This window comes from Rhinolophus sinicus, chromosome 1 (assembly GCF_057876585.1).
Source record: "Rhinolophus sinicus isolate RSI-liver-muscle chromosome 1, RSI-T2T, whole genome shotgun sequence".
Lineage (NCBI taxonomy): Eukaryota > Metazoa > Chordata > Mammalia > Chiroptera > Rhinolophidae > Rhinolophus > Rhinolophus sinicus.
Window position 1 is genome coordinate 186134767 of NC_142501.1, and position 13222 is coordinate 186147988.

A 13222-nucleotide genomic window follows, 5' to 3' on the forward strand; every position below is an offset into this window, starting at 1 on the left:
AGAGAAAGTAATGTGACCACAGGAACCCAAGAGGTTGGAGTGATGTGCTTTGAAGACGGAGAAAGGAGCCAGAAGCTTAGGAATGCTGTGGCCACTAGAAACCCAGAAGGCAAGAAAATGGATTTCCTCCTCAGAGCCTTAAAAGGAACTAGCTCTGCCCATGACACTGTGACCTTAGTCCAGTGAAACCAATTTTGGGCTTTTGACCACTAGAACTGTACAAGAAGAATACGTTTGTGTTATTTTAAGCCACCAAGTTTGTGGTAATTTATTACACCAGCAGTAGGAAACTAATACACTTGGTAAGATTAAAAAAAGGTGACAGTATCAAAACACCTTAGATATAATGATATAGGGTAGATTTTTTATGTTTCCTTTTATTTCAGATTTTTTTATACTTGAACTACTACAGAGTGTAGTGTGTAAAATGCTAAAGTAAAAAAAAAAATCAGACCTGTTTGTTGTTGTACTAGGCATAAATTACTTTTCATAAGTGGAAGCTCTTAAAGTTTTGTGTTTTCTTTTTAAGTGTCATATAGTCTTTGTTGATACATTATGATGAGGTAAACACCTGATATAGAAATATTTGATGATGATTTACTAGGCTGCATTTTTCAGAATATGGTTATGGTTTCCATGAACGAGGCACTATGCTAAGCCTTACAGATATGATAAAGCTGAGAGCAAATTTAGACCCAAGTTTTTCACTTACAGAGTTTGCAATTAGTCATTTACAGTTCATGTGAAAAGTGCTGTCGCAGTAGTTCAAGATACTATAGATGCAACATTAAGCAGGCATTCACTTACCAGGTTAGAGAATGTTTTCTAGAGGAAGAGCTGAGTTGAGGTCTGAAGAATGAGTAAGATTTGGTTAGATGAAGGGAGAGGAGGGGATTTTTGAAGTTTCCGGGTAAAGGGAGTGGCCTGTTTGAAAGCTCAAAGGTGAAGCGTGCCTTGAGAAAAATTTAGTGTGGTAAGAATGTGTGCAATAGTGCTTCTCAGCCTTTCCATACTCAGGGCTACTTTAGTGCTAACATTTGTGATGGCATTCGTAAAGGAATTAAACTTTGAGCAAATGTATTTAAAAAAAAAAAAAAGGAAGTTTCAAAAAAGAATCTTAACTGTATTCTGCCCTAACCAACTTCTTTGATGGCTTCTTGAGGCAAAGCTCTAGCATACACTCTTACCTAAAATTGTGCTGTGGCTTCTTTGCTTTTATTTATTTTGTTTATTGGTGTCAAGTTATACCTCTTTCTACCAGGTCGGCATTCAGTGTCGCTTCACCATAACAGTAAGCATCCTTAGCTGTAGCAAAATTACATTTTGTTTACTGATCAAACTTTGGTAGATCCACGAGAAGGACTCGCAGTGTACAGTATATGAAGGCATGCCTGTTGAAAATCATTATGAGAAGGAGTGGTGAGTAATGAAGCTGGGGAGGCAAGTAGGGTTCAGATCATGAAGGGAAGGGCCTTTACATTAGTTTTCTCCTTTCTGTTGTAACAAATTGGAGGCTTAAAACAACATGAACTTATCATCTGTGGGTTAGAAGTCAAACTGGGCTAAAGTCATAGTGTCAGTAGGGCTCCATTACCTTCTAGATGTTCTAGGACAGAATCCATTTCTTTGCCTTTTCCAGCTTTCAGAGGCTGCCCCCATTCCTTGACTCCTGGCTGCCTCTTTCCATCTTCAAAGTTAGCAATACTGCATTTCTCTGAGGAGTCTTCTGTAGTCACATCTCCCTCTTCCACTTTTAAGGACTGTTTTGATTACACTGAGCTCACCTAGATAATTGCAACTAATCTTCATATTTTAAGGTCAGCTGATTAGCAACCCCAATACTATCTGCTACCCTAACTCCCCTGTGCCATGTGTCCTACTGGTAACATATTCACAGGTTCCAGGGATTAGGACAGGGACAGATGGGATGGGGGAGGGAATGTTCTGCCTTCGATTGTCTTATTGGCCATGTTAAAGAATTTGAATTTTTTCCTGATGGCAAGAGAAACCATTAACAAGCCTTAAACAAGGAAGTAACAATCAGATTTGCTTTTTAGGAAAATCACTCTGGCTATGTTTGGTGTAATCATTTGTCTAAAAAATTGTGTGATACAATCAATTTAGTAGTTCATTTCCAGCACTCTTTTCTGATGTTTTAAAAACTAATGTTGCAGTAATTTTAGATTTGCAGAAGTGATGCAAAGATGCAATACAGAAAATTGCAATACCCTCACTCAGCTTCCTCTAAAGTCTTATATCTTCTTCTCATGTCTTAACATCTTACAAAACCATGGTATATTTATTGAAACTGGGAAATTAACACTGGCGATATACAATTAACTAAACTATAGATTTTATTTATATTTCACCAGTTTTTCCACTTTTTTTTCCCCCGTCCCTGAATCCAATCCAGGATATGTTGCATTTAGTTGCCATGTTTTTTTATTCTCCTCTGGTCTGTGACAGTTTCTTAGTGTTTTTTTTGTTTCGGGATGCCTGACTACTAGCTATTTTATAGACAGCCCCTCACTTAGACTTTCTGATTCTTTCTGATGATTAGACGGGGATTATGAATTCTTAGGAAGAATGCCGCAGAGGGGAAGTGCCCATCTTATCGCATCAGATCAGGGGTTGCACGACATCACCTTGTTTCATTGTTAGTCATGTTAACCTTGGGCACATGATCAAGGAGATGTCTTAGCTTGAGTTGCTGTGACAAAATACCATAGATTGGGTGACTTCAATCGTAGACATTTTATTTTTTCACAGTTTTGGAGGCTGGAAGTGTGAGATCAGGATGTCAGTGTGGTTGGGTTCTGATGAAGATCCTCTTCCTGGCTCGCAGAGGGCTGTCTTCTCGCTGTATTCGCACATGGCTTTTCTCGCTTCAGGCATGTAGGGAAAAAAGATCTCTTCCTCTTTTATAAGGATACTAATTCCATCCTGAGGTTCTTACACTCATGACATAATCTAGACCTAATTACCTCGTAAGGGCCCTACCTCTTAGTAGCATCAAATTGGAGTTTAGGGCTTCAACATACAAATTTTGGGGGGACACATTCAGTTCATAATAGGGGCAGCCCTACAGGTTCTCCCACTGGAAAGTTACTATTTTTTTCTTTTTTTACTGTGTTTATTAGGAATAAGTCACTTCAGTCTACATTTAACGGAAAGAGAATTAAGATCTACCTCCTAGATTGAATATATCAGTTTGTGGCCATATGTTAAAATCAGCACAGTAATTAATACTTAATAAATATGCTTGGGGAGAACTTTGAAGTTACTATCCTGTTTCTCTTTAAATTTTCATACACTAATTTTAGCATTTCTCAGTGACTATTGCCCACAGTAATTATCACTGCAATTCTAATGGTGATTTTTCTCTTTCCCTCATTCATTTTACATTTATCATTTGGAATTTTTCTGTAAGGAAGATTTGTCCCTTTTCTCCTATTTTAAAATTTATTAAGTCATTTATATTATGGACTCATGGATATTTATTTTATTCTTTGGATTATCATTATTTATATTTGTTACTCAAATTGTTACAGCTCTGGCCATTCAGAGCCCTTTTAGATTGGCTCTTGTGCACCTTAGCTCCCATCCTTTTGGGTTTTGAGCACTTCTTTACTTTCCTGCATTATAAGCGTCTCCATCTTCTACTTGCCCTACCTTAGCACTAGAATCAGCTCTTTGTCCAAGGAGCCCTGATTCCTTCTGTTGGGGCTTACGTAGTATTTAGACACCAAGAACTGCCCTGGATGTGCTTAACTGCCACCAGGTGTCACTGCTTCTAGGCTCTTGCAGTAGACAGCTAGGAGATGTAGATACTTGTGTGTATGCTATTAATAATTCATATATGTAAATGTGTCTAATTACGTCTGCATCTGTCCATCTTGCATGCATTTTACCTAAATATTTTTCAGGTAGTTTATCATACTGATTTGTTATAGTCCGCATTCTACCATAGATTTTCTTGAAATCCTGGTTGATTTTTTTAAATAAAAATTTGCATATAATAAATTTGCATTTATTCTTTGTAGTGTACAACTCTGTGGGTTTTGGGAGATGCGTGCAGTCAAGTATCCACCATCACGCTACCATATAGAAAAGTTTCATCACCATAAAAAATCCTCATGGAGGCCCTTACAGTCATCCACTCTCTTGTCCTCTAATCTTGGCAGCCATTACTCTGTTTTCCATCCCTGCCATTCCACCTTTTCCAGAGCATCACATAAATGGAACCATAAAATATATAGGTTAGATTCACCTACAAAAGTATTTATCATCATGTGGCTCAATGTTTAAAAAAAATTGAAAACAACCAAGTGACCAGTAATAGAGAATTTATTAAAATATGATAAATCCATGGAATGGAATGCTATTCATACATTGAAAATGAGAATGGAAAGATATTCAAGTCATGCTAAATACAGAAATCATATAAAAGCTCATTAAATTAAGTAGTTATATGCAAAAAGTAAATTCTGGGTATATATACCCTTACATTAAAATGGTACTAGCAGTTATCGCAGGTAGTAAGATATAGATGATTTTTATGTGATCATTTTCTGTATCTTTTTGCAATGACTATATCACCTTTGTAATAAGAAAAATGCTTATAGAGCTATTTTTCAAAAATTTGACTATCCACATACATTAATTTATTCTCTCCTGCACAACTTTTGTTGCTGTCCATAGAAGTATTAAAATACCAGCTGTTTTCCTATATGCTGTAAAATCATTTTGAATCTAAAGAACTATCCTAGAAAGTGTTGTTTTTCCCTTTTTCTTAGAAATTAGTAGCATTAATGAAATTTGGCAGTACCTCAAAATGTTCTTGTAATTCATGTTTCTACTAATGTCTACTTTAAATATTTTGGCCTAAGTTGCTGTCATTAATTCCCTTTATCTTTTTATACTTTTCTGTCTTATAGCAGCGTTCAATAGGAATTTAATGCAAGCTGCATATGTAATTTTAAATTGTCTAGAAGACACATTAAAATATCAAAAAAAGTAAAACCAATATATTCAGTTATCCTAATATATACAAAGTAATATCATTTAAAATGTATTCAATCTTTTAAAAATGCTGAGATATTTTACCTTTTTTCATAGTATTTATTCAAAACCCATTGTGTATTTTATACTTAGAGCACTTCTCAATTCTGATTAGCCGTATTTCAAGTGCTCAGTAGCCACATGTGGCCAGTGGCTGCCCTGTTGGAAAGTGCACGTCTGTAGCACATGTTATGATTCCCATTGTTTTTACCTCTCATGATAGACCCAATTTTCAGCTCTCCGTTTTTTTCTTTCATTTTTTTCTAGCGTATCTTTCAATTCTTTTTCCATATTTTACTTAGGCAATACAGCTCTCAGATTGTATTCTAAGGAAGAACTATTTTTCTAATAGAATAGGACAACTTAGTGCATTCTGCATATATATATGTGTGTCTGTGTGTGTGTATATATATATATACACACACACAGACACACATATCTGTGTGTGTATATATATATATACACACACAGACACACATACACGTATATATGTATGTATGTATATGTACATATATATGTATCTATATGTTATATTAACTTGAAGATAACACGTAATAATTGAAACTGATGTCTAGACTTCTAAGAATATAATACATCTTTATGTTAGGTAAAGATGGATGTATTTGAGTTTTAGAATCCGGATTCTGAATTTTTAAAAATGGTGATTAATTGCTGTTTCAGTTGCTATTGCTACATAACAAATTACTCCAAAGCTTGATGTTTTAAAACAACCATTTTATTATGCTCACAGATTCTGTTGATACAGAATTTGGACAGGGCACAGCAGAGATGGCTTTTCTCTCCTCTAGGAGGTCTAGAGTCTTAGCTGAGAAGACTCAAAGGTGATTCAGTGGCTGGAGATTGGAATGACCTGGAAGGCTCACTTATTCCCATGTCTGGCACCTGGACTAGTATCAGAGACTCGGATTTCAGACCAGAGCACCTGCCCATGACCTGCCCATGTGGTTTGGCTTCCTCAGACCATGGCAGCTGTGGAGTAATTGGACTTCTTATGTGGCTGCTCAGGGATCCACATGCAAATGTTCCATCAAACAATGTACGACTGGTTTGCTTGTGACTGACTGGGAAGTCCCACAGCTTTGCCCCTGCCATTCTTTATTGGTGACAACTGTTACAGCCTGCCCATATTTGAGGGAAGTAGACTTAGATCTCTACTTTTAATCAGCAGAGTACCAAAGACTTTGGGCGCCGTGTTTTAAAACTGCCTCAATTGCTCAGGGAATTATAGGAAACATAGGCAAATGAAAATGCTAATATTAGTAAAATTCCCATAGTTTACAGCACTTATTAAAGAAAAATGAGTATAGGTGTATGTAAACTATTCATTTGTAATATTTGCCAAGCTCAGTTTTCAGTATATGCAGAAGAAGTAGAACTTTAATTTTAGTTTGGTATTATATCCTGAGAGAAAATTAGGAGAGCTATCTAATAAATTTTGAAGTTGAAGAAAAGAAAATGCATTTCTTGTTAGGTAACAGTAAGACAAAATTTTTAAAAGATTTTTTACTTGTTCTAGATAGTATTTTCTTTTAATTCAAATTGAATCTTATGTTTACTTACATATTTTTTTCAGTTCAGGTTTTTAAAAATTCACTTAAAATATTTAAGAGGAAACGTTTTGCTTTCAAAGGAGTCTTGATTCATTTATCATTTTTGATGAAGTTATTTTCGGATCTTCATGCTTTTGGAACATTTAAATATTAATAAAGAGTAAGGAATGGTAAGCATTGACATATAATCCCCCCTTCCACACCTTCACCCCCACTCACCCCCTCCTAAAGTAATACCTTTCTTTTCTTTGATGGACTGAGAATAGGCTTCCTCTGATGGATAAATTCACTTCTGGTAAATTTCAGCCGATAAAACATTTCTATTATTTTTAGAAGAATGACATTTGAGTAACTTGGTTGTTACAGTTATTTCCCTATTTTCAGATCATGCATGCATGCGCCAACAAATTCATTAAGTGGGAAAATATCTAAACAGATTTATCCAGAGCTGACTTGGATCTCCTCTTGATTGATAAATTCATACCAGTAGAATTTTCTGAGACTAGTGAAGAGTAGCAAATCCATCTTTTTGTATATTTAACTGCGGGAGGGAGAACATTGCACATTTTATTGCCATGTTAATGAAAGATTCCTATTAGACTTTTTTCCTTTTAAGTAAGTAAATTCTGTCAGGTGAACCATGACCATGTAAAATATCCTATAAGAAAAGTAAAATTTTTCTTACAGTGTAATCTGAGTTTTCGTTCTCTATGTACTTCTCAGAATAGTGTGGGTATTCTTTCCTTACAGCTTGATTGTGTAAGTTATCGTTGTGTCTGCCATAGAATATGTATTTACATGATCAAAGATCGAGGTTCCACTATATTATTTAGTAGAAATTGAGAACAGAATAAGGAAATGTTAAACTTTATTCATATGTCTTTTATAAATAAATATTTTTGTATTTATTATGGCAAGTGACACTTCCTTGGTGTCATTGAACTTGAAACAGCTTGTGAATATTTGTTTTTGTTTTCCATTCATTTGAATATGGCACAGAAACCTATTTCCTCCACAAAATAGAAAAATTAGATGTTTGGATAAAGTTTGCCCTTAGTTGGAACTGAGGCTAGAATTCCATTGTTTGGGACAATTGGCTAATATTTGCTGGGCTAAAGAAAGCCAACCGGATATTAGTGTAGTGAGGGGCGGCTGATCATTGTTTAAAACTATGGACTTTAGCCAGATTACTTGATTCATATCCCAGCCCAGTTACTTCCTAAGATGGTGACTGTATTAAATGACAATATCTGTGCCTCATTTATCTTATTTATAAAGTGAGTATAATGATACTGTTTACTTCTAGAGGCTATGAGGAAGATTAAAGAAGTTAATATATGTAAAGCATTTAGTGAGTGGCAAATAGTGTAAAATGTTTAATAATAAACTTAATAAAATTAATGTTATGGTTAATGTTGCTTTTAATGATATTGATAAAATAAATACCTTCTGATTTTGATCAAAGATAAAAATATAAAACTGGAATGGGGAAGGTTCTAGTAAGAATGATTTTAAAATTTATCAAGCATGAAAGATTTTACTAAATAATGAGAAACTATAGCAAAAGATACCATGAACAAAGTCAAAAGACAAACAGTAACTTGAGGAAGAATATATACATCGTATAAAAATAACAAGGTTAAATTTCTTAATATACAAGAACATTTATAAGTCATTAGGGGAGAAAGGGCAGACAACAGAGGGAGACAACCAATGTGTAAGGAATATTTGAAAAGATTCTCAGCATCAAAGTTAAGTACTGCAAACTGAAATGTTTTTCATTTATCCGATTGGCGGAGATTAAAATGTTACTCAATGCTGGGAAGATGAGGCATTATTGAGTCTTATTGTTGGGAGGTATAAATTGATAGACATTATTGGAGAGATATTTGGCAATAATGGTAAATTTTAAAAGCACAAACCCTTTGAACCTCCAGGTTCACTTCTAGGAACTTTCCCTACAGATTCATCACAGACGTTGACCTCATTAATATAAATTAGTTCACTCTCTGAAATAAATACTCATCAATGGGAATTTAGTAAATAATGTTATATCTCTACATGAAATACTGCAAATTTTTTTTAGAGGAATAATGATTTATTTATGCTAATACAGAATGATATCTAGGATATATTAAGTGAAAGCAAGTGCCTAACTGTAGTATGATCTTTGTATGTTTAAAAAATACATATATATATATGTGTATATATATATATATATATATATATATATATGCACGTGTGTGTGTGTGTGTGTGTGTGTGTGTGTGTGTGCTTATATATACACTACATATACACATAGGTAGACAAAGGATACAAAAGAAACCATTAGCTGTAGCTGCATTTGGGAAGTTTGATATCAGAGAGAGAAGGGGACTTGTACTTTTCACTTTTTTTTATTAGTTTTTCAGGTGTACAAGACGATGTAATAGTTAGGCATTTATCGTTTATACCCCTCACACAGTGTCAACCCCTCTCTCCCCATCTACTTACTACCCCTCTGACATCGCACACAGCCATTACATTTCCACTGTCTCTATTCCTAATGCTGTACTCCACTACTTGTAATTATATATATATATACACATACCTATATATGTGTATGTGTGTGTGTGTATATATATATAATTGTAGTTGACATTCATTGTGCTTCAGCTTCAGGTGTACAGTATAGTGATCAGGCATCATCCCTGAGGTGGTCTCCCTAACGAGACAAGTGTCCACCAGATACCCTACAAAATCTTTACAACATTATTGATTACATTCCCCAAATTGACTTTCGTATCCCGGTAGCAATCTTGTGGTTACTGACTGTGCTTTCTAATCCCCTCACCTTCCCCCTTATCCCCACCCCCGCTCCCATCTAGCAACCCTCAGTTTTTCCTCTATGTCTCTGAGACTGTTTCTGATTAGTTCATTCATTTATTCTATTCTTTAGATTCCATATATAAGTGAGATCATATGGTATTTGTCTTTCTCTGTCTGACTTATTTCACTTAGTATAATCTCTAGGTCCATCCATATTGTTGCAAATGGTAAGATTTCATTCTTCTTTATGGCTGCGTAATACTCCATTGTATAAATGTACCACAGTTTTTCAATCCAGTCATCTACCGATGGGCATTTTGGTTGTTTCCATGTCTTGGCTATTGTGTCTAGTGCTGCAGTAAACATAGGGGTGCATAAATTTTTTCGAATTAGAGTTTTGGATTTCTCTGGATAGATACCTAGGAGTGGAATTGCTGGGTCATAAGGTAATTCCATTTTCAGATTTTTGAGATACCTCCATCCTGTTTTTCATAGTGGCTATACCATTTGCAATCCCACCAACAGTGCACAAGGATTCCCTTTTCTCCACATCCTCGCCAGCTCTTGTTTGTTGATTTATTGATGATAGCCGTTTTGACTGGGGTGAGGTGGTATTTCATTGTGGTTTTTATTTGCATTTCTCTAATGATTAGTGAGGTTGAGCATTTTTTCATATGTCTGTTTGCCATTTGTATGTCCTCTTTAGAAAAATGTCTCTTCATGTCCTCTGCCCATTTTTTAATTGGGTTGTTTGTTTTTTTGGAGTTGAGTTGAGTGAGTTTTTTATAAATTTTGGATATTAATCCCTTATTGGATATATCATTGGCAAATATCTTCTCCCATTCAGTAGGATCCCTTTGTGTTTTATTGACGGTTTCCTTTGTTGTGAAAAAAAACTTTAGTTTGATGTAATCCCACATGTTTGTTTTTTCTCTTAACTTCCCTTGCCTGAGGAGATATATCAATAAAGATCTTACTCCGGGTAACATCTGTAAGCTTTCTTCCTATATTTTCTTCTAGGAGTTTTATGGTTTCAGATCTTACATTTAAGTCTTTAATCCATTTTGAATTTGTTCTTGTATATGGTGTAAGGAGGTGGTCCAGCTTCATTTTTTTGCATGTGTCTGTCCAGGTTTCCCAGCACCATTTAGAATAGACTGTCTCTACCCCACCGTAAATTCTTGCTTCCATTGTCGTAGATTAAATGACCATATAGGCATGGATTTATTTCTGGGCTCTCTATTCTGTTCCATTGAGCTGTATGTCTGTTTTTATGCCAGTACCATGCTGTGTTGATTACTGTAGCCTTGTGTTATAATTTGATGTCAGGTATCATTATACCTCCTACTTTGTTATCATTTCTCAAGATTGCCGAGGCTGTCCGGGGTCTTTTATGGTTCCATATAAATTTTAGGATTATATGTTTTATTTCTGTGAAAATGTCTTTGGTAGTTTGATAGGAATTGCGTTGAATCTGTATATTGCCTTAGGCAGTATGGACATTTTAATGATATTAATTCTTCCTATCCATGAGCATGGTATGTGTTTCATCTGTTTGTCTTTTTTTTTTTTTTTTAAGATCTTGCTGGGGAAGAGGAACAAGTTTATTGGGGAACAGTGTGTGCTTCCAGGACTTTTTCCAAGTCAAGTTGTTGTCCTTTCAATCTTATTTGTGGAGGGCGCAGCTCAGCTCCAGGTCCTTTTGCCATTGTTAGTTGCAGGGGGCGAAGCCCACCATCCTTTGCGGTAATCGAACCGGCAACCTTGTGGTTGAGAGGATGCAGTCCAACCAACTGAGCCATCGGGAGCTCAGCAGCAGCTCAGCTCAAGGTGTTGTGTTCAATCTTAGTTGCAGGGGGCGCAGCCCACCATCCCTTGCAGGGGTCGAGGAATCGAACTGGCACTCTTGTGGTTGAGAGCCCACTGGCCCATGTGGGAATCAAACAGGCAGCCTTCGGCGTTAAGAGCACGGAGCTCCAACCGCCTGAGCCACCGGGCCAGCCCCAATTTGTATCTTCTTTAATTTATCTCTTCAGTGTCTTATAATTTTCTGAGTACAGATCTTTTACTTTTTTGGTTAAATTTATTCCCAGGTATTTTATCGTCTTTGAAGCAATTGTAAATGGGACTGTTTTCTTAATTTCTCCTTCTGATATTTTATTATTGGTATATACAAATGCAACTGATTTCTGAATATTAATTTTGTATTCTGCTACTTTACTAAATTCATTTATCAGTTAAAATAGTTTTTTGGTGGAGTCTTTAGGGTTCTCTATATATGGTATCATGTCATCTGCATATGATGACAATTTTACTTCCTCCTTACCGATTTGGATGCCTTTTACTTCTTATTCTTGTCTGATTGCTGTGGCTCGAACTTCCAGCACTATGTTGAATAAAAGTGGAGAAAGTGGGCAGCCTTGCCTTGTTCCTGATCTTCAGGGGAATGGTTTTAGCTTTTCTCCTTTGAGTATGATGTTAGCTGTGGGTTTATCATATATGGCCTTTATTATGTTGAGATGTGGTCGCTCTATTCCCACTTTCTTAAGAGTTTTTATCATAAATGGCTGCTTTATTTTGTCAAATGCTTTTTCTGTGTATCTATTGATATGATCATATGATTTTTATTTTTCATTTTGTTAATGTGGTGTATCACATTAATTGATTTGTAGATGTTGAACCACCCTTGCATACAAGGAATCAATCCCACTTGATAATGGTGTATGATCTTTTTAATATATTGCTGAATTCTGTTCACTAATATTTTGTTGAGGATTTTTGCATCTATGTTCATTAGGGATATCGGCCTACAGTTTCCTTTTTTTTTAATGTCTTTGTCTGATTTTGGGATCAGGGTGATAGTGGCCTTGTAAAAAGTGTTTGAGAGCCTTCTCTCCTTCTGGATTTTTTGGAATAGTTTGAGGAGAATAGGTGATAATTCATTTTTGAATGTTTTGTAAAATTCACGTGTAAAGCCATCTGGTCCAGGGCTTTTGTTTGTTGGGAGCCTGTTGATTACTGATTCAATTTCCTTGGTGGTAATCAGTCTTTTCAGGTTTTCCGTTTCTTCTTGAGTTAGCCTTGGAAGGCTGTATGCTTCTAGAAAATTGTCTATTTCTTCCAGATTGTCTAATTTGCTGGCATATAGTTGCTCATGGTAATTTAAAAAAAAATTTTGTATTTCTGTGGTGTCTGTTGTCACTTCTCTTTCGTCTTTTATTTTATTAATTTGGGTCCTCTCTTTTTTTTGATGACTCTGGCTAAAGGTTTGTCGATTTTGTTTATCTTCTCTAAAAACCAGCTCTTGGATTCATTGATCTTTTGTATTGTTTTTTTGGTCTCTTTCATTTATTTCCACTCTGATCTTTATTATTTCCTTCCTTGTACTCTTTTTGGGCTTATTTTGCTGTTCTTTTTCCAGATACCTTACGTGTAAAGATAAACTGTTGATTAGTGATTTTTCTTGTTTCTTTAGGTAGGCCTGCATTGCTATGAATTTCCCTCTTAGGACTGCTTTCACTGCATCCCATAGGTTTTGGGTCGTCGTGTTTTCATTTTCGTTTGTCTCAAGGTATCTTTCGATTTCTTCCTTGATCTCGTTGACCCATTCATTGTTTGGTAACATGTTGTTCAGCCTCCATGTATTAATGTGTCTTCCAGTTCTTTTCCTGCAGTTGATTTCTAATTTCATAGCACTATTGTCAGAGAAGAATTGGTATGATTTTTATTTTTTTAAATTTATCAAGGCTTGTTTTGTTGCCTAACCTGTGGTCTATTTTGGA

General features: G+C 35.5%; 1 protein-coding gene across 4 annotated transcripts in view; it reads left to right on the forward strand.

The window, feature by feature from the left end:
- Window positions 1–13222, forward strand: part of SEC24B (SEC24 homolog B, COPII component) — an 84070-nt gene that overhangs the window by 7871 nt on the left and 62977 nt on the right. The window lies entirely within an intron of this gene.